The sequence below is a fragment of the Bactrocera oleae genome, chromosome 5 (genome assembly GCF_042242935.1).
Source record: "Bactrocera oleae isolate idBacOlea1 chromosome 5, idBacOlea1, whole genome shotgun sequence".
Lineage (NCBI taxonomy): Eukaryota > Metazoa > Arthropoda > Insecta > Diptera > Tephritidae > Bactrocera > Bactrocera oleae.
The window spans coordinates 38,786,404-38,812,318 of NC_091539.1; the positions used below are offsets into that span (position 1 = coordinate 38,786,404).

The 25,915-nt window shown below is 34.1% G+C and overlaps 1 protein-coding gene and 1 long non-coding RNA gene across 3 annotated transcripts in view; both read left to right on the forward strand.

Annotated features, from left to right (window-relative positions):
- LOC106616707 (uncharacterized) overlaps positions 1–25,915 on the forward strand; it is a 116,085-nt gene that overhangs the window by 24,060 nt on the left and 66,110 nt on the right. The window lies entirely within an intron of this gene.
- On the forward strand, positions 7,029–9,042 carry LOC138857391 (uncharacterized). The gene is made up of 2 exons (XR_011396457.1): positions 7,029–7,277; positions 7,330–9,042. It is a non-coding gene; the product is annotated as an uncharacterized lncRNA (long non-coding RNA).

The following is a 25,915-nucleotide window of genomic DNA, read 5'->3' on the forward strand; positions in this document are numbered from 1 at the left end:
GGTCTTCGACGTTTCCTTTTTGGTGTTACAAAATTCCTCACAAACTTAATATACCCTGTTCAATGTATAAAAATGAAACGTTTTTCATTGGTTTGACTACATCATGAAAACCGTGTGTAATAAAAGCGTCACCGGCCTTAACTGATGTTATCTTGAGGCTGTTTAATTATACACCCCAATTATTTTCATATGTAAATGCTTCAAACATTAACTATGATTTATAACATTTGCTTTTAGCACTTTTTATATTTTCCTCAGTTTTCTCTTCATTCATACTACTTCTATATGAACAATATACAATATGATGTTATATCAACCCTTGCCTTAGGGACTCCCAGTGGTGTTATCTTCGCACACATAAATAAAAATTATACACTATCATTCAAATCCACACATTATTCTATACAAATTCAATTAATTTAAACAAATGTCCTTAATTGTTACAATTATATCAAAAAAAAAAGAGGACAAAAGAAGTTGAAGCTTTGCGCACACTTAAAAAACTGGCAGCCTTAAATGTCAGCGATTATAGAAAGTGATAATTTCATTGTAATGTATTCACATTTGCACCTGTGTAACATCATAGTCTACCATTCAATGCCTGGGTAGATATTCTAAATGATTATAAAATATTCTTGATGCTCAATGAGAACCATTTCTATAACAGCACACAACAGTAATTATACCCTAGAAGTTTGGCACAAAGTTTGTAACACCCAGAAGCTGGCGTTTTCTTCCCCTATAAAGTATATGTATATATGAGTATACATACTTGTATATCGTATAAATTAGCAACGAGATAAGCTGAGGGAAATTAGCCATGTCCAGCTGTCCCTTAGTTTTTGAGATAGTCCCTTTTCTCACCAAGAAGTTTCTCTTTTGTCAGATCCGCCGATATTGGACCACTATAGCATATAGCTGCCGTACAAAAATAGATGAATCTCCAGTCCCTGTATGAAAAACTTTTTATTTGGCAAGGTATCCTTACGAAATTTGGCACAGATTATTGGATAATGGAACTTTGCAATTGTTAAGGTCGGATCACTACATCATATAACTGTCATTCAAACTGATCGATCAAGATTAAGATCTTTTTATACCTATTCACGTTAAGGGTATTATAGCTTCAAAGCAGCCGAAGTTAACGTTTTTTCTTGTTTTTAATTAAAATGTTAACAATTTAGCACAGCAATAGGTTTTGGGTTTGTTCAAATCGTAAGCTTTTTGTTTTTGTATTCTTCATTTCGTTTGGTTACTCATATAATAGCTTTGAGTTAGAATATTCACCAGATTTTTGAAGACTACTTTGAGAGTGATGGGATCAACCATGTTTCGCTTCCATACAACAGCATCGACTCACACATGCGAAAAATGTCCGTGCGTTGTGCCTCTGGATAGTTGCGCGCTTGAGCATACCGGTTGCAATCGGCTAAAAGACGCTCTTGCATTGCTCATCCTACATTATAAAGTTGCACATGTATACCCTGCAGGGATATATTCAAATAATAAAAAAAAACTAATAACTAATTTTAATTCGGTCTGCTTACTTTTGAACTTTACACATTTTCTTATTTTTGACTTCAAACTGTGTAAAAGGTTTTTATATTAGCATATATGTATTTTGTATATACAGGGATGTAAATAATGTTCTAAAAACTTAATTGAATTAACATTTGAAATATATTTTTTTTTTGTAATCCAAAAAACAGTATTAAAAAAAAATAATCCCTCATATCGCAAAAAATGTAATCAAACACACCGGATTCAAAACTAAAATAGAAAATTTTCAATCTTAATCTATAATTAAGAATTAGTTTAAAACTAACATTTTTCGAGTTCATTCAAATCAAAAAGTAATATTTTGAATTTTTAATCTCAAACATCCTGGATTAAAAAATGAAAATTTTATTTTCAATCCCAACATCGGGAATAAAATAGGAAAATCTAAATTTTAATCCCGCATACCGGTTTAAAATATGAAAGTCTAATGGTTAATCCCAACATCGGCATTAAAAAATAATAAGTTAATTTTTAATGACAAATTTTTAAATACAAAAATTCGCAACCTTTTATATATACATGCTATTAATAAAATGCACACGTGTTTGCAAAAAAAGTTTTAAATTCACATTTTGCTACAATGTATGTAAACAAGAATGTGATATGTATTTAGTAACTAAAGCACCGGAATGCAATGACTGCTTTGAGATTTATCTACAAAGCATTTTTGGCAATAGAATGTCTTACAAGGATGAAGATAATTTACCTAGTAAACTGGGAGAAAATTTTTAATTTAAATATTTTAATATTGATTATTCACTTAAAGTTAATAAATGACATAATATTCATAATCAGAAGGATATTCCATTAGGGGGTCCGTTATTAAAATTTTTTTATCTCCAAAACAAATAAATCTACAACCTTGACCTTGTTTACACTGGATCCTTATTTTAGTGCAAAACCCGAAACTTCAGGGGGTGTTAGCGAAAAAACCAACGAACTTGAGAAATTACGGACACCCTAATGTTGCATGAGGCCATACTCATGAAATTATCACTTTATTGAGAACACATATGTACATATGATAGCGGCATCATAGAAATCAGATTGTCAACACGACACCTATGTCTTGTGGTTTTACTCCGTTAGACAAATTTTTGTAGAACTTTGTCAAGTAAAATTACCTATATTGACAAGCTATGACTAACGAGTTAGGAATCGATCCGACTTGTGTTTGGCGATAGATAGCCGACTATGCAGATAAACTCATTGTAAAATTGCACCGATAAAATTGTCTGGCTGCAGTGACGATAGCCTTATATCAAACCCAGCTTAATTTTTCTACTAATTCCACTTTTGAATATTCAGCGAGTAAACAAACTTTTTATTATTTTTAATAATTATAAGTTTCTTGAATATTGCTCTGAACTTTTAACTTAATACATTTTAAAGCTAAGTATCATCAGCGGCAAAATTACAATTCCTTTAGATATGTTAAAGAACCAAGTAAAAAGAACCGTTTAGAAAGTACTTGAACCTTCATAGTCTTCAAAACACATTTCAATGATTGATTAAGTTCTATTGAAAATCGGTATTGAAGTCCGCATTTTTTTCACAGATATGGATTGTAACGTTGCTGATATAACCTTTAGAACATATCCACTTGAATTAGCTTAATTTTAATTCATCTCATTTTTCTAAGCCAAATAATAACTAATTGGTTTTAAGAATAGTCTAAGTAAGTAAGTATTTGTTTGCGCTCTGCTTTGAAATGTGTGCAAACTCGTGGGATAAAGCTTTCTCAGCAATTACACATATCTTTAAAAAACAGTTCTCCAGGCAGCATTTTATTTAATTTGACACGCAGAAATTATATTTATACCTTACAAGTATTTAATATACTCCCAACATACATATGCTTGAATTGAATATGTCGCACACCAAAGTATGTCGTTTTGAGCGAGTAAGTATTTGTAATCAGGCCACTTTATCACTCACATATGTATATGTTGAAATATGTACATCTATAACATTACCTAGTCATATGTAAATGCTTTGCTCCATTTATAGTACTAGCAGCACCTTGAGGGAACCTCCACTCTGCGTTCGTAAGTGTGTGTGTGCACGATGTGCCTTTGCCGATTCCAAGGTACACACAAAAAATTCATTAGCATAATTTATGGCGCGCAGCTGTGTGACGACGACGATGCCGATAACAAACAGAATGTCTAACATTTGTATTCTGGCATAACCGTTCACCTACATATTCACAAACACATATATGTCTAGTCATATTTTCGACACGCCTTCTTCAGTCACTCACTCCCTCGTACGCTGACTGTGTGTCAAATGCATTAACGCGGAGCTAAGTTTTTGTTGTAAGACACGTGTTCCACTAATTGGCCTATTTATCGCTGATGCACACACTTAAATATGGTGGATTTGATAAAACTGACATGTGGTTAAATAAGTGAATGTGCATTGTATATACCTATGTGTGAATAATATTGTATAACAGTTTTTGTGAAGAAGATGTTAAGATAACATTTTAAAATATATTTTATAAAGAATATGTATGTATATTAGAGAGGGATGATTTACAGGGAGGCAAAAAAAAAAACAATGGCATACGCGGAAATATTCTACGAATCATTCTGAACAACTTTGCCCAAAAGAATATGGATCCAAAACCGGTTTCGCCCCAGCGATTTTTAAAGTAAAGTTTATCTTTTAGGGATTATAAAAATTTGTTAGTCAGTTTTTGAGATATCCGAAAGAAATTCAGTACATACGTAGGTGCATTATATTGATCATTTGTCGGAATCGGCCAGATCCGACAACTATATCATTATATATGGGAGATACATACAACATTTTTCAAGAAAAACAAGAAAAAACTTCGGTTGCTTTAATACCCTTCACAAATACAAAAGATTCCTTAAAAAGATTTGATCAGCCAGTTCATAAGGCAGTTCTATTCTATAGTGACTCGATCTGAACAATTTCTTCGGAGGTTGTTCCGTTGACTGAGACAATAACACATTTCTTGAAGATATCTTGTCAAATGAAAAAGCTCTCCATACAAGCTTCTTATTCCAATCGTTCAGCTAGTATGACAGCTTTATTTTATAGTGGTCCAAATCGGTCGTACAGACAAATAAACAGCTTCTTGAAGAGAAAAAATTTTAGAACGACATTTTAAAAAACTGAGGGACTAGTTTGCATATATACAGATGATCATTTTATATACATATACTTTGTAGAGTCTCCGATATTTCCTCCTGGGTATTACAAACATCGTGGGAAACTTAATATACCCTATTCAGGGTATAATAGCATACGAAAACCTGTTTGATCTTTCATTGAATATGAAAGGTCTGTGACCACCATAAAATGGAAAACATGTTTTTATACTCTCGGAAAATGTTACAACCGAAAATATAACAGATTTGTTCACCTATCGGTTATTTGTAAAACCTACAAGGAAATTATATATACTACAGAAACAACAAAATATTTTTATATTTCACTTTTCTTCAACTTAATTTACCTGAATATCGTGGCTTCCTTCCATATTATTAAAGAAATTTATGAAATTTATTTAATTTACTAATTTTAGACACTTAAACGTCAACAATAAAAAAAGTAAACAAGTTTAAGTTAGTAAAGTTAATATGACACAATATGACACCTTGTGAATACCCTAATAGAGTTATATATATTAAAATCATCGGGATGACAAAGCGAGTGTAATTCCGAGTGACTGTCTGTCTGGGCAAACAATAATACCTACATATTATACTTTAAACACATAGCCCTTGGTACAATGCGAAGGTTGGTATTGCAGACAGGCGTTATGGGGCTATTGCCAGGCCCACAAAGTGTGATTAAGCAAAAACCTAAAGTTGCCATTCCCTAAAAGGTTTAACGTACATATCTCACAAAATTCCAAAGCTACATCAACCAACATTGCTGAGGACGAATTCTCTCGTTATGGATGGCGTAAAAATTAAAATAAAAATGGTCGAAATCGTATTGAAATTTATCAATTCGAATATGTGGAGCAGAGTACTTATGGCTGACTTTTGAACGAAAATAGCGGTTATTCTATGAGACATTGAAACTTAGAGAACGTCTTTACTTGGTAATAGTATGTCCTGGTGCTCAAAGAGCGTAATTGCATGGAAAGATTTTCTTGAGTAAATTTAAGTAATCTGTCCAGACCTTCTACTAGCCCTAATCAAACTTTAAACTCGTTGTATTAGTAAAAAATATTAGGTTACAACCGAACTAAGCAATTCCTTTTTTGTTTCATTTTGATTTTAATTATTTATTGTTTGCTCTCTTCTGGGAGAAGAGTTTATTCCCCCGTTGATCGAAAAACTTTAAGGAAATACTTCTTTCATTATATTAAGTATTTTGGGGTCCACGTTGTCATTAACTTTTTAATATATAAAAACAAAACTACACTTTTAAATCGTTTAGAATTAAAAAAAATTATACTTTAAGAAAAAAGTTCGTAAACAAATTTTTTATCATTCCTTTAGTTCTTGTAGAAATATTTAAATGTTTTTTAATTCCAAGTATTTTATTCGTTTTTGCACCATTAAATTTTTGAAGATTATACTAAAAATGTTGTGATTATAAAAAAATAATTTACCATCACCATCATCAGATGAAACAATTTTGGTTCACAAATTTCTGTCAGATGCCCTTTTGTTAAGAATGCGCACACTTTTCCTCATCGGTGTATACCTGTTTTAGGCTTATTAGGTTTAATGTTCGTGGTAATTAAAAACATGCAGCTTCACAAGTAGTTGTCGGAATTTGCTTATAGCCCTCAGCATGTAAATGTCACTCATACATGTATACCCCAAAATACAAAAATGCTTACCCAACTGTATATATCTTTGCTGCTACTACAAACGTCAACACACAACATAAAAATGTACCCGAGAAAGCAAAGAAGGGTGCAGATATTAATAAAAAACAACAACAAATTGAACTAAAACTGTTGCTGCAATGGAGGCGTCTAATACCTGAAAAAGCTTGTTTTGTGTTATAAAAAAAAATGGTAAACGAAGCTAAAAATATATCTCATTTCTTAAGATATCCTATGTAATCTGCACTTGGGCCACTTATTCAACTTGTACGCCCAACACAAACACATTTGTGGAAAGGCGTAACTGCAGCTGCTTTGAAATGTTAGCATCAGCTGAGCTTGAGAAATAAAAACTGCCAACAATAACAACGCATTTCAGAAAATGTTCATACATTTTCACTTTTCTTATGTTCACGTGACTTTTTCTGTCATTCCACTTTCCGTTGTTGGCTGTTGTTTGTTGTTGTTCTTTAACTATATTTAGCTAGCTTATTGTTGCAGTTATAATGTTCTACGCTTTATTTGTTGGTTTTTGTCATTTTGTTATTCTTATTTTTCTTGTATAACTTATACAGCAGCTGTGCCCTGCTTTCTCGCCATTATTTTTTGACTATTTCCATATTTGGGGCAAGGCTTTTATTTTCTTTTAGCAGCAAAATGCTTGACATTTCGAGTTAAGATTTCATTTTGCTCGGAGCGAAAAAGCGTAACAAAGCAACTAACTGCAAAAAAATATGCAAGTATTTATGAGCTCGGTTTGTTGCTGAGAAAGGTGAATGCTGAATGTGAATGACAACAGCTGCGTATTACGCAACAATGACAACAAAGATGCGCTGCATTTATATTTGGTTGAGCGCAATTCTACATATTTAATCGGTGTACGGATTTATGAAAGGTATACAAAATAAATTAGTGGAACAATAATTCCTTAAAAATAAAAATTACAGGATTTAAAGGAAACTTCAACAAAACAAGAAAACAACGTTAACTTCGGTTGCACCGATGCTGTAATACCCTTCACAAATACAAAGGTTCTTTACAAAAACTTGATTCCGATCTAATTTCTTGAAGATACATCGTCATATAATATTAAACATTTTTCCATGCAAGCACTTTACTCCGATCATTCAGTTAATATGACAGCTATATGCTAAAATGATCCGATCTAAACAATTTCTTCGAAGATTACATTGCTGCTTTAGGAAATAACTCATGCCAAATTTCGTGATTTTATTACGTCAAATACAAAAACGTTTCCCATACAAGCACTGCATTCAAACTTTTCAGTTTGTATGGCAGCAATATGCTATAGTGGTCCGATGTCGGCCGTTCCGACATATAAGCAGTTTGTTAGTGAGGAAAAGACATGTGCAAAATTTCGGACATGGCTAAATCAACTCAGCTCATCACCGACGTTTCTTTCTGGTGTTACGAACTTCGTGGCAAACTTAATATACCGTGTTCCGGGTATAAAACTCAGATAGTATACAGGGAGTGATTCTACAAAACTTGTTTGCTTTCCCAAATTAGGTTATGGTTATGATTGAAACCGTGAACATAGCCTTTTTCTTATATACCATAGTTTCTTATAACACGTGTTTTGCGAAACTGTAACATTTTATAATCTCGCAAAGATCAAAGCCGGCGAAATAATAAGTGTTGGCAAAACGTTATATTAAAAATTGTTGCGAAAGAATTCAACATTCAGTATTCGACGAAAGGTCGAAAGGTCGAAAGGATTACAATCATGTTTAATAACTTATTAACTTATATTATAGCTCGTAGATTCACTTACTCTGCTTACTATATTTTGCTTCATATCCGAAGGATTGGTATTCAAATCAACATATTATATGTGATATAAATCCAACCAAAGAGGCTAAATTTAATATATTGGGTATACGAGTGAAGTGAATTGGAAATCATTATAATTGGGATAAGGGGCTAAGACCGCGGTCTAGACCAATTTCACTCATATTCAGCGCTAAATCACATAATGTTTACGCAAAGTTTGAAGTATCACATATATTAACCCAAATACACGGCTTCAGGTCAGTTGTAGTCAAAAAAGGTATGGACTGATTGTGGCATTACTCAAGTATATTCGAGAATATGTTTCCATGCAATTTTTTGAGCACACACACACTGGCTGACACATTCGGCATAAAGTCTGCTAAAATAACGAAACTCAATATATTTAGTATATGGTAGCTAGGGTAAATCGTTGACCAATTTTACCCGTTTTACGTTCACCTAATTTTGCAAAGATATCTCACATAGTGGCTTATATAGTATATGGTTTAAAATAAACCAGAATTTCGAGAATCTTTAAATTAGGTATATAGAAGTATTGACCCAATTTTATCCATTTTTGAGAGAAGGGTGCAATATTATCAGAAAAATATCCTATATAATATCAATAATATCCCCAGCACCGTAACCATCATTTGCAGTAAACAGACAGCCATAGGCACTCAGGTCCACATATTCGGTAGTTGGGGGCGTGTACATTTATGCCCCGATTTTGACAATTTTTATACTTCATGTGGCATATCTTAATGACACTGTTTGGGCAAGCTTTTATCCCGATATATTAATTTAATTGGTGTTTTATTTGTACATATAATGTAAATAAAAAAAGAGTCACATATAACTTAAAATTGTGTTGTATGGTGTTGTAGGTAAGTTGTATTTCGCAAATTTACACATCTTATTATAAGAATGTCCAGATAATGTTACCTGTCGAGCTTGGTTAGAATAGGTCAAGTGGGTACTGATATGCACAGTACCTATTTTCCATTATTGAAAAAAAAAAATCAAAATGGGTTCCTTTCTAGACTTGTGGTTAAGCTTTTTCCGTAATTCCAATCTTAATCTTTTTAGTTTTTTTACAAACCTGAGTCACCTCCAAACAACTGACAAACTTTATAAGAATTTTTCTTCTTAGTATGTATCGGTTATATGTACGAAATTTTGGAACTTAGGCTTAGAAAATGGTACTAATCAATTCTTTAACTAATTATATATACTTGAACCATTTTAAAGTTATTAAATATGATAATTCTTTGTTTACAATAATTAGTCCAAAATAATAAAACATAATGCATAATGAATGCAGCTTGAAAATTTTTTTTCCTCCTATTTTATGAAACAGTAGTGGCTTAAGCTCTTTTATTAAAAGTACTGAAATTTTTCTTCGTAACTGTATGCTTATTTTAGGCAATAACATTCGTGGTAATTAAAAAATGTTGCTTCAAAAGCAGTTGCCTGAATTTACTTCAAGTTTACAGCAAGTAAATGTAACTCATACGCCATGTTAACACAATACAGAGATGCTTACCTTCCTTTACACGTTTTTTCTGCTACGTCAACACAGAACTTAAAGACGTGCTTCAGAAAGTAGAAAAGGAGGAAAATATCAACTGTAGATGGTGTAGTGACGTACGCGCCTAATACCTCAAAGTTTCTTTCCGTTATTAAGAAAATATATTTTGGGGGTTTGAAAGCTGTGGTATACAATAAAAAAAAACTGAACTGAAAAATTTGCTGTTCTTATATTCTAGCAAATATTGGACAAAGCAACAGGGTAACATATTACCATAACTTCCGATAGCCCTAATTTAAAGAAGAAAAATTGGTTCAAACGAATAGACCCATACACAATATATGAAATATATATTCACCAAAAAAATTTCGATTTCGCTTTTATTCAAGCTCACACTTAGAACACCACTTGGTTAAATTTGACACATAAAATAATCAAAAAAATAATCTGTTTCCACCTTTTTTAGATCCGTTCTCTGTGGTTAACCTATGAAGACCATCTCGAACAATAATAAGTAATGCAATGCCATTTACGGTTTGCCACTTCTCTACTGTGAACTTTTTTATCATGTAGCTGAGCTGAGAATCAACTCTTTTATTATAAATAAATTTTCAAACTGTTCAATGTGGATAAATAGTAGCTCATTTAACATTATAATAAATTTGGCTATGATTGAAAGATGAAAATATTTCAAGCCTCTTTAACAGTAACATAAATGTTATTGCTTCAATATTTTTTACTAAATTATTAAACGGCAGAGAAAAAATACTTTAACTCCAACCGAACATTTATTTTTCATTTTCTTCACCATTGGTTAGCCATTGCTTTCATTCGATTACGAAAAAATTGTGTACTTACCAGATAATATGATTTGTCACAAAAACTGCTGTTCTCACAAAAGGCGATTGTAGTAGGAATTCCACAAAAAGACGAGTACAAGCACATGTCTGTGAGTGTTGTAATAATGTGGCAACTACAAGTAAATGTTGCATCAAATATAATATAATACTCGTTTTCAAGATGGTCGAGTGATTGATGTTTTTTTTCTCCTTTTTATCACGTTTCTGCATTTTATTTTTCGCTTTTGTTGTTGCAGCTATTTGAACTTGCATTATATCACAATATTGTTGTAGCATTTACGTAACCACGCGTCGCGGGTGGTTTTAGTAAATGGTTATGTCAAGTGACAATGTTGTGATAAGAAAGGCACCGATCGGGTAGCTAAGGTCCGGTGTCGAACTCATCGTCATGCTGCCGTTTTGATAGAATGTTGCACAGTGAAATTAATGTTGGTGATTTTTTTTTGCGGCAAAACCTTTTTACTTTTTGAGTTTTAAGTGTAACTTTGATCTCTACCATAGTTTCTTTAAAATGTTTGTTCTCTTTTTCGTTTTGCACACATAGGTCAGGTTTGGGTAAAGTAATATATCAAAGTACTACAAGTATAACATTTGGTTCATTGTGATATTTTAACGATAGTGAAAAATTAATGAATTAAATTTGTTATTCTACAAGGCACCATACCTATCTAACATATCTAGAAAAACCCATTTAAGGGGTATATCCACTTGCAAATCAAAATCTTTTGAATAGGCTTTTTATCTAGCAAATTAATCAAATTAATCTCCAGAAAAGAGATGTCTGGCCGCGAGGAAGATTTTCCTACTTAAAATTATCTCAAATCCAAAAACCGACCAATTTAAATATTACTACAGATGAACACAGGTAATGATTAAAGAACTGGTCCACATTTCTATCTCTGATAATATGGCGGTCGGGAACTCGTTTTTGATGAAAAAATTAGACTTCAGAGTGGCTTACAAAATCGAAACATCCAAAATGTAATTCATTTATCATTACCTGACAAACTTATATAAAAAGGGCGTGTGAAAGTTTCCAGTTTATCGATTCACCCGTGTCGGAACAATCTTCATCGTCGACTATGAAAAATTTATTTTTCGAAATTCACAAGTGGATACAATAGAGTTATGGTTAGAGCAATCAAGCTACTCTCTTCCAAATCTGCACCGACTTAACCTCAAAAAATTGTTACTTGCAACTAACTACTGCACTCCTTTCCGCACGTTCTACGACACTCTATTTGCATTACTCTTGTCAACTTACAAACAAGCAATGAGTATATAAAACATTTTGCAGCTTTCACCACTTGACATCATTTCATTTTTCTTTATGCACGAATTGGTGGGTAATGCAACTGCCATATAACTTACCGTTACGCCTTGTCACATGCGCATGCACAGGTTCATAAACCATTTCACGCAACGTTGTATAAAAAATGATGTGCCCATCCATAGACAACTTACCACTCACCTCCTTTGCATGGCAAACATATACACATGGATATATATAACATTATTTATGGTACACACACACACCATGAAATGTGGAATTACATGAACGAAGAAATAACGCAGGTGATAGGTATAAAATGCTCGCACTGAAAAGGGCAAACTAAGTGAAGAAACTAAAGCCAGCAAAAAGCGTAAGTGGGAGAGCAAGCCTTTGACTGCTCACCTCTGATGCTTTGAGTGAGCTTTCACAATACAGTCAACACAACGTTGCTCATGCCACACATATCTATTTACACAGTATGTTATGCACTTTCCACTTAAATCTTTTGCCGCAATTCTTGGTAAATCAAATCGAGAGCAAGGCAGGCACTAACCTACTTTCTGGCATTTGGCAAGTTTAACCACTTCGCTAAAAACATTTCAGGGAATCGTAAAGTAAAACTCATTGACATTGCAAAACAAAAAGGAAAAAAGAGGTGAAAAATGAAGAGAAGAGGCTGCGGCATATTAACAGCAATTCGACAGTGCCAATGTCAATTTCGATGACTGTGATTTTTAAAACATTTTCGATTGGAGCATTAAATTGAGGCAAAGTAAATGGGAAACGACAGCGAAAAGTAAAAGCTAAGCAATTCAAATGATACACGTACACAAATGCAAGTTGAGGAATATACAAGTGTGTAGACATATATATATATATATATTAAGGAGAATCTAAAAATTTCGAACTTTAAAAATATGACTTTATGAAAAAGTTTTAAAAAAAGCTTTTGCAATTTAAAGTTGGACTTTGACCTCGAATAACTTTTGCATGAGCCGGCTTAGAAAATAATTTGTACAAATGCATTAAAAATCTAAATAATAAAGAAAATATTCCTTTGTTATTTATACGGGAAATTAAAAATCACAAAGCGCCACCCACTATTAAGTTTGCCACGAAATTTGTAATACTCAGAAAGAAACGAAAGAAACTTTATAAAATATAATATATATGAAATGATCAGCAAGACGAGATCAGTCGATTTACCCATGTCCGTCTATCTATCCGTCTGTACATAAGACATCGATCTGAAATTTTGCACACGCCCTTTTTTCCTCATGAAGTTGTTCACTTGTCGTAAGAGCTGCTATCGATCTACTTTAGCATATAGTGGCCATATAAACGGAACGATCGGGATCAAGAGCTTGCATGAAACACTTTTTCATTTGTCGAGATATCTTCACGAAATTTGGCATAGGTTATTGCCTAAACTAATAGTGCGATCTCCGAAGAAATTTGCCATAAAAACTGAATAGATCAAAAGCAAGTTTTATAGTTTTGGTGTTACCGAATTTATATTTATTCTTCTTATTTCGTCATTTCGAACGATATTTTCAAGATAGCTAAAGAAAAAAAATGTATCTATTTAAATATTTATTTATATTGTATATACTTTTGCAAGTAATAAATATCTAGTAATCTCTTCCATTCAGGGCACGAGCTTAGACTTTTAGTTTTATATTTTATATATTGCTTTCTTTTGTCACAATTGTCAATCCGTACGTTAATCATCAATCACTGTGTCAGCAGTAAAAAGCTGGGTTATTATTTGAAAGCCACATAGTTCGTATGTGTCGCTTTTAAATTGAATGCGACCTTGAATATAAGTGTATGTGTATGTTAGTGAGAGGGTGTGCTATGTTTTGTGCTACAACTTTTCTGTCTGTCAAAACGGCCGCTGCTTACCGCAGCACTCTTTGCCCTACATCTTACCGGTTTTCCTTTGCCTTTCTGGTTTCCTCTTTCAACTCAGTTTTGTACGCTTTCTTACACTTATTTTCCGCTTGAACTCCACAATATTTTTTGTGCACGCAATTTTCTTGCGCTTTCCTTGGGGATTACTTTTCGCTTCATATTTTATGATTTGATTTATTTGATCCATCATTGTGCCGCCACTAACGACGTTCCTGATTTGCATTTGTGGTATTGAAATACATTAGTGCACGCGCACTAAGAGCAATACAAGTACATATGCTGATTTAAATGTGACGAAAAAAGCAGCGAAGCTTAACTGATAACTTTGCGCTGTTCTCTCATTTACGGACACGCTTCACAGATTAGGATTTTGTAGCACATTTAATACATCGCTAATGCGAAAGTTACGGTTAAGTTAAGTTGTAGGGCTAGTCTTCGCACCAAAAGTATTGAAGGATCACTCTTAAACAGCTGTGTAGTCCGAAAACTCCTTACCGATCGCCAATGAGTAGTTCGGGGGACTTCTGGAATTCTATTTTGGGCCACAAAGTTCTCGCAGCCGAAGAAGTTTTGGTTCTTGATCAGCACTTGCCAAACTCCTTTGAACAAAATGACTCGTTGCAAATCTGTTGAAATTAGAATAACGGTGTCCTCTCTATTAAGATAATCGGCTTTGGAATCCAACGATTACTCTTTGACCCGGTACCCAAATGAGGGATAACAAAGTAGCTTGATACTACTGATAAAGAGGTTGAACACTCCTTGACTAGTCTTGAGCGCACTGTCAGCGTTCTCAAGGCCACTCTAGCAGCTCTTCAATCGGAGCGAATACACACCTCTCTGGAGGAATCTACACTTGAGAGCGACACAACTACTGCTGCCTTGATGGCAAACATCTCCGCTTGAAAGCCTGCTGATCGTTTTATTGAAGCTAAAAGTAGATGAGAGCCGAGTTTACATATTTTTGTCATCAGATTGTGTCGATTTTATGACTAACATAGCTCGAATTCATACATTCTTTTTCGATACCACGCGGTTTGTTTCGGCTTTTTCCTGAATGCTCGAACCATATTTAACATTATATTTTATAATCTTGGGCATTAAAATTCATAAATAAATTAGGCGTGGCGAGTGTTCTTAACACTGCGTATGCTTAGTAACTGTCCTGTGTAATACAAATTTGTCTACAAGTTCATGGAAGCTTCTATGGAACATCTGAAATTTAATTATGTTATTCGCTTCACTAATAAATGATTGTTCGGTTGAACAGACTATAATCAAAGAAAAATCAATTTTCAGCGTAAATCTGACCATTTTGATAAAATTAATTCCTTTATAATATACTATATGTCCTGTGGCTCTGTAAACATTGAACTAGTTCTTTCGATTTATAAAATTTGTATACTCTTGCAACATGTTGCTACGAGTATAATAGTTTGTTTGTATCAACTAAAAATAATCGAGTTAGATATGGATTCATGTATATTTAAATGATCGCCATCCTGAGACGAGTTGATATCCAAGTAACTATCTGTCCGTCTGCCTGTGCAAGCTGTAACTTGAGAAAAATTTAAGATATCCTAATGAAACTTGATAGACGTTCTCCTTGGCAAAAGAGAGAAGGCGAGTTCGTGGATGGGCGCGTAACTGAGCACTAAAATAAGATATAGAGATGTAATTTGCCACAGGGGACCGCAGTAGCAAGGGCCATTTGTATGCTTAACAATTTTTTAGAAGTGGACGTGCCCCCGCCCTCTAGTAAGTTTAATGTACATATATCCTAAACCACTTAAGCTAAAATAACTAAGTTCACTTAAGACAAATTGTTTAAGAACCTCTACCGACAGTGTGAAAATGGATGAAATCGGATTAAAACCTCGCCTTCTCCCCATTTAACGATTTTGTTAAAAACTATTACTTAAAGCGCTATCAATCAATAACTAAATGCACCAAAAACATTAAATTTTATACCCAGAATGATGCAAGATGGCTTTATAGGGGTGTTGCACCGCTCACATTTAGGTGAAAACCCATACCACGAGACCTGCTCGACCGATTCAAACAACCACGCCTACTTTCCATACAACACAATTTTAAATTTCATCTGATTCTTTCACAATCAAGCACAAGGAATATATTCGGATAATACTTTGCGCAAATAGTGCCTGGTATAACTGATATTCAGCATTTTGAAACATTCGGCTCACCTGACTCCATGTATTTAAATGTTTATATTTATACTTGTATATTTATAAAATTGTCTGAAAATAAGTTCTCAAATATACCTGAACAATGTAAAAAATTAGTGCAATCAGCCCTTTCGTTTCTCTGCCACCAATATACCCCATACAATGATTTCTGACTATTCACCTGACTTCTGACAAGTTGCAAGAGTATAAAATGTTCGGTTCGATTCGGAACTTAGCACTTCCTTACTTGTTTTGATATAAGAATACTATACTTGATATAGTCTATATTTAGACACTTTTGTTCCGAATCAACAGGCCATTATTGCCTTATACCTGATTCTTCCATCACACTGGTTTTATATCCAGGAGGCCGTTTACACGTAAAAGCAAATGCTCAAACGGTTTTCCTCTCTTAAAACTGCGTAAGCTATTCGGAGTCTGCATATAACCATATATATCATTGCCCAGTAGAGCTCGACTTAAAAAATATTTCACGATAACTATACTTAAGTATACTTACGTATATATGAATATGAGAAAACTGGTTTAAATTGATACGGTTTGCAATCATAGTTCCTTCATATAATAACATAGAATTTTTAGTTATTAATCTCTGAGTGGTATGAACTTTATACCAAACATCAACTCAACCTAACCTAAATATGACACATGCCAAAGCTGCTTATCAGAAGACATGTTTTAAATTCATAAAGTTATCACATTAAAAAACTTTAGTATAAGTATTGCTCAGTACTGCTCAATTTCTCACAGTGTACACGTTTTAACCAAAAAGTCATAACCCTTAAAACAATCACACACTCAAAAGACAGTAAATAAAAAATGTCGCAAACTTTTTATAACTATGGTATATTAAAAGAGAGAAAAGAGAAGAATATACGAGACAATGTCAAAGCTTTGCGCAGTGTTCACTTCACAAGCGTTCGTCGTGTGTTAATCTCTTTTTGTTGATGATCAACAAAAATGTCACCTACAGAAACAAGTGAAGCCCGAAAACAAGGCAACAATTGATTGAACCTTCCTCACAAAAAAAAAACGATACTTTTCATTCACATTTTTTGATTTTTTTTGTAGCCATTTGTTCGTAAACATAAAAAGGTACTGACTGCAACTCAATTGATTAGAAGTTTTACGACTGTTGTATTGTGGACGAAGCTGGTATTTATTATATTTTTTATTGAGCGAGTTCGGCGTAAAACGACCCTTTTATAGACCATTATGTGTTATAAGCTGATTTTTTAAAGCTTTTTTGCAAACTTTTAATCCAGGTTTAGATTGACACGGGTGTAATTTATTACTTACGGTAAAAAGATTTCATTAGTTCACTCATTTATTTTTAATTGAACATACACCGACGAAATAAAGTAATTAAATAAATTAAATAAAAAAAATTCTATTTTAACGTCATTAAAAAATACTTTTGAATAACAGGTTCTTTTCTCAGCTACGGTGTCGCGCATCACTTTTTTAAAGTATCGTATGATGTCGTTTTAAAGTATTATTAAGTATTTTGATTCGAATCTAGCATTGATACGCATCATACCCGAAACATTAACCAAAATAACCATAATGATGTTGAGATCCTCTGCTATCTCTCTGATGACAAACACTGCTTCTTTAAATTTTTTTCTTTTATGTCACTCAAATACTTGTGTGATAAAGAAGACTACCCAACACTTTTATGCGACATTTTCAACGATTTTGTAGCCGTGATTTCATTTGAAACACAAAATTTCAGGCAAACTCGGTAAAAATCGAAAAACAAACTTTTCGCATTATAAATAAACAGGTGTCAAACAGACACTAATTTTGTGTGGAAATCAAACTTCACAGCTACTTGTGCATAATCTCCTTTATAAAATCTGATTGTTCGAACGACTTTATCTTATCCTCAACTAATCAATGAGCATATCCAGCTTTTTTATCGTTGGCATAAATTTGAAGATGTAGATAATTCCATTAAAGCATGCCTGTATGATGTTTTTTACTACAACTTTTTACACCTAAACAAGTTTTGCAACGCTTACCCAATATTAGATATATAATATGAGTGAAGTGATTGGTTACGACGATATTCAAGTTCAAAAAATCAACAGTAGCGTCGTGGCTTCCACTTCGAAATAGCCTAACCAAGAATTCCCGTTAGGATATCTTCAACTAGTATGAAATTAAGTAGGTCAAATTACACTGAAAAAAATTTATTTTAATTGAGACTTCTTTATCTGTCCATTAGAAACACCTGTCAGGGTTGTTCCCATCAGTCAGAAAGACCATTGCACTCACAAAACTTAAATCAGTACAATTGTGTGCTCAATTTTATTATGGGAAAATTTATTTTTTTTATATTATTTACAGAAAACCGTCCAATTTTTAAAAAATTCCGTTGAAAGTCACAGTTTAAACTATAATATTTTAATATTTAAAAATTCAGTGAAAAACATGACAGCTGTCAGATGTCAAATGTTGTAACCTATCAAATGTTAGTTAGTTACTGAAATTTCTTCCTTCTGAAGAGTGAGGGATGGTAATTAAATGTTCATATATGACAACACAAACGCAAATATATTCTTAGTGAATATTTTGAAAAGCAACAAAGTTATTTCTATGAATAAATATTTGTTTTTATACTCTGAAGAGCGTATATTAAGTTTGTCGCAAGGTTAGTAACACCCAGAAGGAAATGTAGGAGGCCCTATAAGTTATAAATGATCAGCGTGATAAGCTGCATCGATTTAGCAATGTCCGTGTATCTGTACGCGAACTAGTCCCTCAGTTTTTGATATTTCGACCAGAAATTTCGCACGCGTCCTTTTCTCCCCAAGAAGCTGCTCATTTATCGAAACCACCAATGTCGGATCGCTATAGAATATAGTTGTCATACAAACTAATCGATTAAAATCAAGTTCTGCTATAGAAACTGTTTTATTTGACCAGATATCTTCCCAAAATTTTTGGTCAAGCAATACTACAATCTGGGACCAAATTGTTCACTTCGGACCATCATATCTCTAGCTTATACTGGCCGATCAAAAACAAGATATTCATAAAATATTTTTTTTATTGTTAAGTAACCCTTATTTGCCTTATGAAGAACTGGCGAAGCCTTTTCCGTTGGACACAAACCGTTGGCCGATTATATTTTTATATTTAGTTACAAAGGGTGTTTTTTTTAGAGGTATAGAACTTTAAATTGCAATAAAACAACGATGGATTATTCGATTGACATGAATTTTATTTATCCGAAAGATAATCTTGTGGCATTACATTTTAAATATAATTTCTGGCATATGACCGCCACGGCTGGATCGGATGTAGTCCAATCTGGACGTCCAATCCAACGTTCGATGACTTTTTCCAACATTTGTGGCCGTGTATCGGCAATAACATGGCGATTGTTGTATTCCAAATGGTTAAGCGGTTGTGCCTTATGCGCATAGACCAATGACTTTTATATCAAAAAAAACTGTATATTACATTTTGTTGTTAAAATGAAAAGAAAATAATTTTACGCCTCTAGCAGCTGGAAATTGTCAATTTGGTAGCATATTGGTATGCCAAATATTATTACATTTTTCCAAAAACAAAAAAAAGCAAGTAAGGAAGGGCTAAGTTCCGGTGTAACCGCACATTTTATACTATTGCAACTTTGCAAGCACCAAAGCCGGATAAATACCCTCAGGTGCTGGGAAAGCTTTATATTAAGTGTTGCAAAAAAATTCAAAATTCATTATATACAATCAAATTTGTATCTATTAGCTTATAAACTAAACTACCATCACAATAGTAAAGTCAACTAGATTTTTGACAATTTTAATATGGGTTGGCAACTAAGTAATGGCGGATTTCACTCATAGATGGCTTCAGTTGAATTTTTAGGTTTGCTGGTGTAGTCCAAATGCAAAACACATTTTGTTATTTGATAGTTGGCAATTCAGCTGTCAATCAGTTTTTTGATCGGTTGGGTAGTCTTCGTTTGGCGTTCGTTGAAAAATGGAAGATCAAAATTAACATTTTCGTCATATTTTGCTTTTTTATTTTCGCAAAAGGAAAAACGCATCGCCAGTTCACAAAAAGTTATGTGCTGTTTATGGCGACGAAGCCATAAAAGAAGAGCAGTGTCAAAATTGGTTTGCCAAATTTCGTTCTGGTGATTTTTCACTTAAAGATGAAAAACGCTCTGGTCGTCCACTTGAAGTTGATGACGACCTAATCAAAGCAATAATCGATTCGGATCGTCACAGTACAACACGTGAGATTGCACAGAAGCTTCAGGTATCACATACATGCATTGAAAATCATTTAAAACAACTTGACTATGTTCAAACACCCGATACATGGGCTTCTCGCGAACTGAAAGAAACGCGTTAACAGCTGCGATTTGCTACAGAAACGTAATGAAAATTATCCATTTTTAAAACGAATGAGAACTGGCGATGAGAAATGGGTTGTTTACAACAATATGGAGCGGAAAAGATCCTGGAGCAGGCCAGGGGAACCAGCTCAAACAACATCAAAAGAAGGTTTTGTTTTCAGTTTGGTGGGATTATAAAGGAATTGTCTACTTTGAACTCTTACCACCCAACCGAACGATCAATTCTGTTGTCTACATTGAACAACTAACGAAATTAAACAATAATAAATCGAAAAGTTGTTGTATCCCATCATGACAATGCAAGGCCACTCACATCTTTGGTCACTCGGCTTGGGATATTTCGCCACATCCACCATATAATCCTGACCTTGCACCATCGGATTACTTTTTGTTTCGATCTTTACAAAACTCCTTAAATGGTAAAAATTTCAATAATGACGATGATGTCAAATCGTACCTGATTCAGTTTTTTTTCTAATAAAAACCAGAAGTTTTATGAACGTGGGATTATGATGTTGCCTGAAAGATGGCAAAAGGTCATTGATCAAAATGGCAATACATTACAGAAAAAGTTATTTAGTTCCATGAAAAAATTGTCTTTGACTTTGTTAGGAGATATGTACATTAAACCTATTAGAGAGCGGGATCACGCTCACTTTTTTAAAACTGTTTAAACAAAGCAATTATACTCTGTAGCGACATGTTACAAGAGTATTAAAATTGTATTTGCTAGGAACCTAACATAGCGATTTTCTGTGTTTCAGCTTCATAAAATTTGTGTTTCACGAGTTTTCTTCTCTGCTAGCTTGAGTGTATGCTGTCGCTGTGGTTGGTAAGCTTGTACGACAAATTGCCAAAGTTTTTTTGAAGACCCATTCAACGCGCAAAAATCAAATAATCAGCAAAATTATGCGACGGCCAAAGCTGCTACAATAAATACAAACATAAACATAAGGATGTGTGTGTTTGGGTACAATTGAGGATTTTTATATGTATCTGCGCTGTGGAAATCCCAAGAATGAATTCCTAGGGTATAGTCTCTTTGTTGTTGACTTCACGGTTAATTACAGAGACATAGAAGCTAATATATATGTATCACATGCATATTTTCGCATGTATGTATGTATATACTTACCTATATACAAACACAGCATACAGGTAGCATATAAAATATCCCGCTTTAATATGGGATGTCAAGGCTTTTCGGTGAAATGTACACACATTTATGCTTATGCATGCGATTGTGTGTGCGAGCTCACATCCGAAGGCGAAGGCCACATTTATGTGGCATTCAAAAAGTTTTTTCCCAGCGCTTTTGTTTTTCTTCTTATTTCACTTTGGTACGTGTTTTGTGCGCTAGCATTTCGGCGGCTTACCGCTAGCTGGCAGCTTTCAGCTCCAGCAACCTCGTCCAATGCCAACAGTGCGTATATTTGTGGGGAATGTTGTCGCTGACAATTTAAGTTCTCTTACATTCAACAACAACAACAACCAGACGCATACACACTACATATAACTATAATAAAAGTCACCAATACTCGGGCAACGCTTGTTCGCTAGGCATTCGCACTCAAATTCGTGAGACTCTTGAATATTCGGAAAAAATTACTTAGCGTTGCGGCTGTACCAGACATCGTCAAGCACAACCATTTTGTGGCGTAACTATTCTCAACAGCAATGAACACTAACCAAAGTGAAGATGGCAGGTAAAGATGACACCGCTCAGTGTGCGGCTGTGAAGATGTTGACTGAAAATATGATAAGGACCTCACTGCTGACATTGAAGTGTGTTTCACATGGCGCTGGAAGGGATCTTGATAAAAGAAAACACTTTTGCTTGATGTGCATGTATACATATACATGTGTATACACGAATGAGCTCTGAAGTTTTTACTGTAGCTGTTTTGTGCTTTTAAAATCTTTTCTGTTGTTGTTATTGTGGCTTTGCTTACTTGCCGTTTAGTGGTTTTAAAAAACCATTTCGTTTTAAGCGTATTTAAATTAATTTGGAACTAAGTTCACCCTATATTTCTTAATATTTGAGTAAATAGGATGGTATTACTATGCAAGCATTTCGAGATAAATATGTTGACAAATTGAGAACCCCCAAAAAATATAAATTTTATTTTGAATAACTGTAAACAAATAGAATGCCTTTCTCAAGTTAACATAAAAAAACGTTTACTTCGGTTGAACCGAAACTATAATACCCTTGACATATACAAAATTTCTTTATAAGCACTTAATTCCGATCGTTCAGTTTGTATCACAGCTATGTGCTACAGTGATCCGAACTGAACAACTTCTTTGAACACTGCAATGTTGCCTTGGGCAATAACTCGTATCTCTTCAAATAAAAGAAGTTTTCCAAGAACTTGATTCCGATTGTTCAATTTGTATGGCAATTACAATATATACTATAGTAGTCAGTTATCGACGGTTCCTTGGGGAGAAAAGGACGTGTGCAAATTTCAAACTCAAATCTCAAAAGCTAAGGGCGCGTATATACAGATAGACGGACAGTCGAATAGACAGACGGATATGGCTAAATTGACTCAACTCGTCATGCTGATCACTTATATATATTATTTATAGGGTCTCACGATTCCTTTTGGGGGTTACTAACTTCGTGGCAAACTTATGGTATATTAAGTAAGGTATAAAAAACGTTAAAATACATAAAATTTGTTTATAAAATATAAAGCGAGAAAATGCCAAAGTCTTAACATATGTTTTTTCCAGGTATTTCCATGTATTGTACCTTGTCAAGCTGGCTTAACAGTCGACCCCATGTTTTATATTGCGTTAATAAAGTTTAGCCTCATACGGCGTGATCATGCTATTAAATGATGAACCTTTACTGTCAAGTGTAAAGCCTAAAGACAATATTAGCGGTTAGAACACGCCCTCTACCGAAAATATTACTGCATTGTTATATAGCCTCTATCCGAATTGTTAAGAAGGAGGTAATTAATTTATATTTTCTGGGACTTTCCAAGGTAAAAGTTGATATCTAGCTGTCATATTCTTACCTGTGGTGTTTGCTATAAAACTGGCACACTTGTCACTTTGGACTCATCCACGTACTCGAATAGTTAGAGAACATATCAACAATGGCAGAAGAAAAATTTATTCTTAATCACATAATACGGGAGAACTATAACTACGACGCGGTGATAGAAAATTATACACTTTCGGAAAGAAGTTTGAAACGCATCCATATCAATGAACTAACTAGTATCTTTATAAATGAAAAGGTGCAAATGCAACTAAAATAAAAATCAATTTAAATGACGCAAAACTCATAAACACACCAAGCTACCGGCGCGGCGAAGATTATTTATGAAGTCGACCAACAGACGTAAATCCTCCAAGGTGCAAAAAACAGTCATAAACCCAGACGTTATAAACTTTCGGCTACATGCTAAGGATAAAACTTTATGCAAAGTACAACGCGGTTACTTAGAAGAAGCATGTCGAAAAGTCGAACGAGAAATGAGTTGGCAGCGTATCTTGAAAATATATGGAAACCTTGGGCAGGTTACTATCAGAGAAGTAAAATGGTGAAACAGCCAAATTTTGATTTGCTAGATTTGTTTAATATTTCCATAGTTGATGGTTAATACATCTTTTCCCAATGCTAAGGACGATAAAGAGATTGGTTATGTTTAAGATGGAAGATCCAGAAACAAAAAGAAATATATTGTAATATTTGTAAAAAGTACAATAGGTTAAGTAGAAATAATATACTTAATAATGTAATATATATATGTTAATACTCAATATAAATAAGTAATTAAATATTTAAGGAGATTGGGGTATTTACATTTTGCAAATAATGTTAATTACGACTTTTTCCTGTTCCCAAAACTGACGAAAACAATTAAAGGAAAGCGTTTTGCCACAATTGATGAAATCAAGTCAGAATCGATGCCGACCAAAAAGCGTATTTCAGAAATAATGCCGATTCCGCTACGATTCCGCTACGACCAGACACCCAAACGAGCCTGATCTTTAAGTAGCCTGATGCTAATTCTAGTGAGGACAGATACTTCTTGACTAGCTTTGATTGCACGGTTCGCGCACTCAGTTTGGAATTGACGTTCTGCTGTCGGAGTGAATGCTCACCTCTCTAAACGAGGCTGCATTTCATAGCAGTACTTCTGCCACTTCTGCCTGAAAAACGCTACAGTGGTCCGGTACAGAAAACCCCCCTCCAACATTCCCTCCTAACTTCGACCCATCCGTGAAAAAACTCACCGCGTCTACTTCCCACCCACATCTCTCTCGTCGGGATATGAGCAGAGAAGAAGCCGCCTCGAATGGACGCAGTGATCCAAATTTTCAGGAACGCAGCTGAAGGAGGAGAGAATTGCGGCTCTTTATAAGCCCAGCTTCTCTGAGCCTTATATCACACTTCGCAACAATGCACCTGCCGGCAATGTCCATACTGGTGTGGTTCATAGTGCACTGGATATTCCGATGAGCACCGCTCTTTGGACCCGCTCAAGATTTTTAGCCAGGGGAGTCATTTCGAGCGCTCTCCACCATAGAACAATGTTAGTTTGACTACGGTTTCGTTATTGATCCTAGTCGCACATAAAATAATTTACTTTGAATCAAGCAAGCCAGATTGTAAAAATAGAGTAGGTAGTAGAGTTGTTAATCTTTTCGGTTTTCCGAAGCCATTGCCCCTGCTTTAGAAAATTGACGTTCCGCGGGTACTGTTGTACCAATCAAGTGCAAATATTTGCAGGAAAACAAATAAAGTTTAGGATATACAATCTTCATTTCTTTTCATGCTTCGGCAATGTTTCGTTTCAAGTCTGAGTCTCAAAACAAATTAAAACTTAGCTCGAGAAAATGTATCATTGTTCTGTCTTCGCCTTTTGCTATGAATGAAGAGCCCATAAGTCAAAATCATTTTCCAAAGATTCCGCAATGTTTATATACTAATTTAGTAACTAATCGGTTAGTGATTTACTTAATCAGAACAGAAAATTCAATTCAATTCATCGCTTTTTGATAAAAAAAATTCTCGATTAATGCGATTCATTTGATTAATCTTACCATCCCAATTCATATTGCGCTACTCTTCCATATACATACATAGCTGTCATACAAAGAGGCCGATCAAAATCAAGATAAACTCTTTTTGTATCCTTTCATTCTATGAAAAATGCAACTATAAATGGTATAGCTTTAATGCAGCCGGAATAAGTGTAGTTGTAGACGATTTAGTCAAATATCGCTGGCAGCACAATAAAAGTACATGAGCCTTAAAATTCTATATGGAGTAGATCACACTTATCAATTACGCTGATTTTCACGAAATATTTTTGGACACTAACTTGTTCTCAAAGGAAAATGAGAGATCTCTATGATATGTATGAAGACGTCATCATATAGTAAACCAGCGGCATGTAGCAGACTACCTATTGGTAGCAGTAGTAGAGAGAAACCATATCTAGGTTGGAATTATCTAGTAAATAGGGACGTAGCTTAGTGGATTATAGACCTAATTAAGTGAAAAAAGTCATTCCTGGTGCAAGAAGGCAAAACAAGAAAAAGAAGACTGGTAT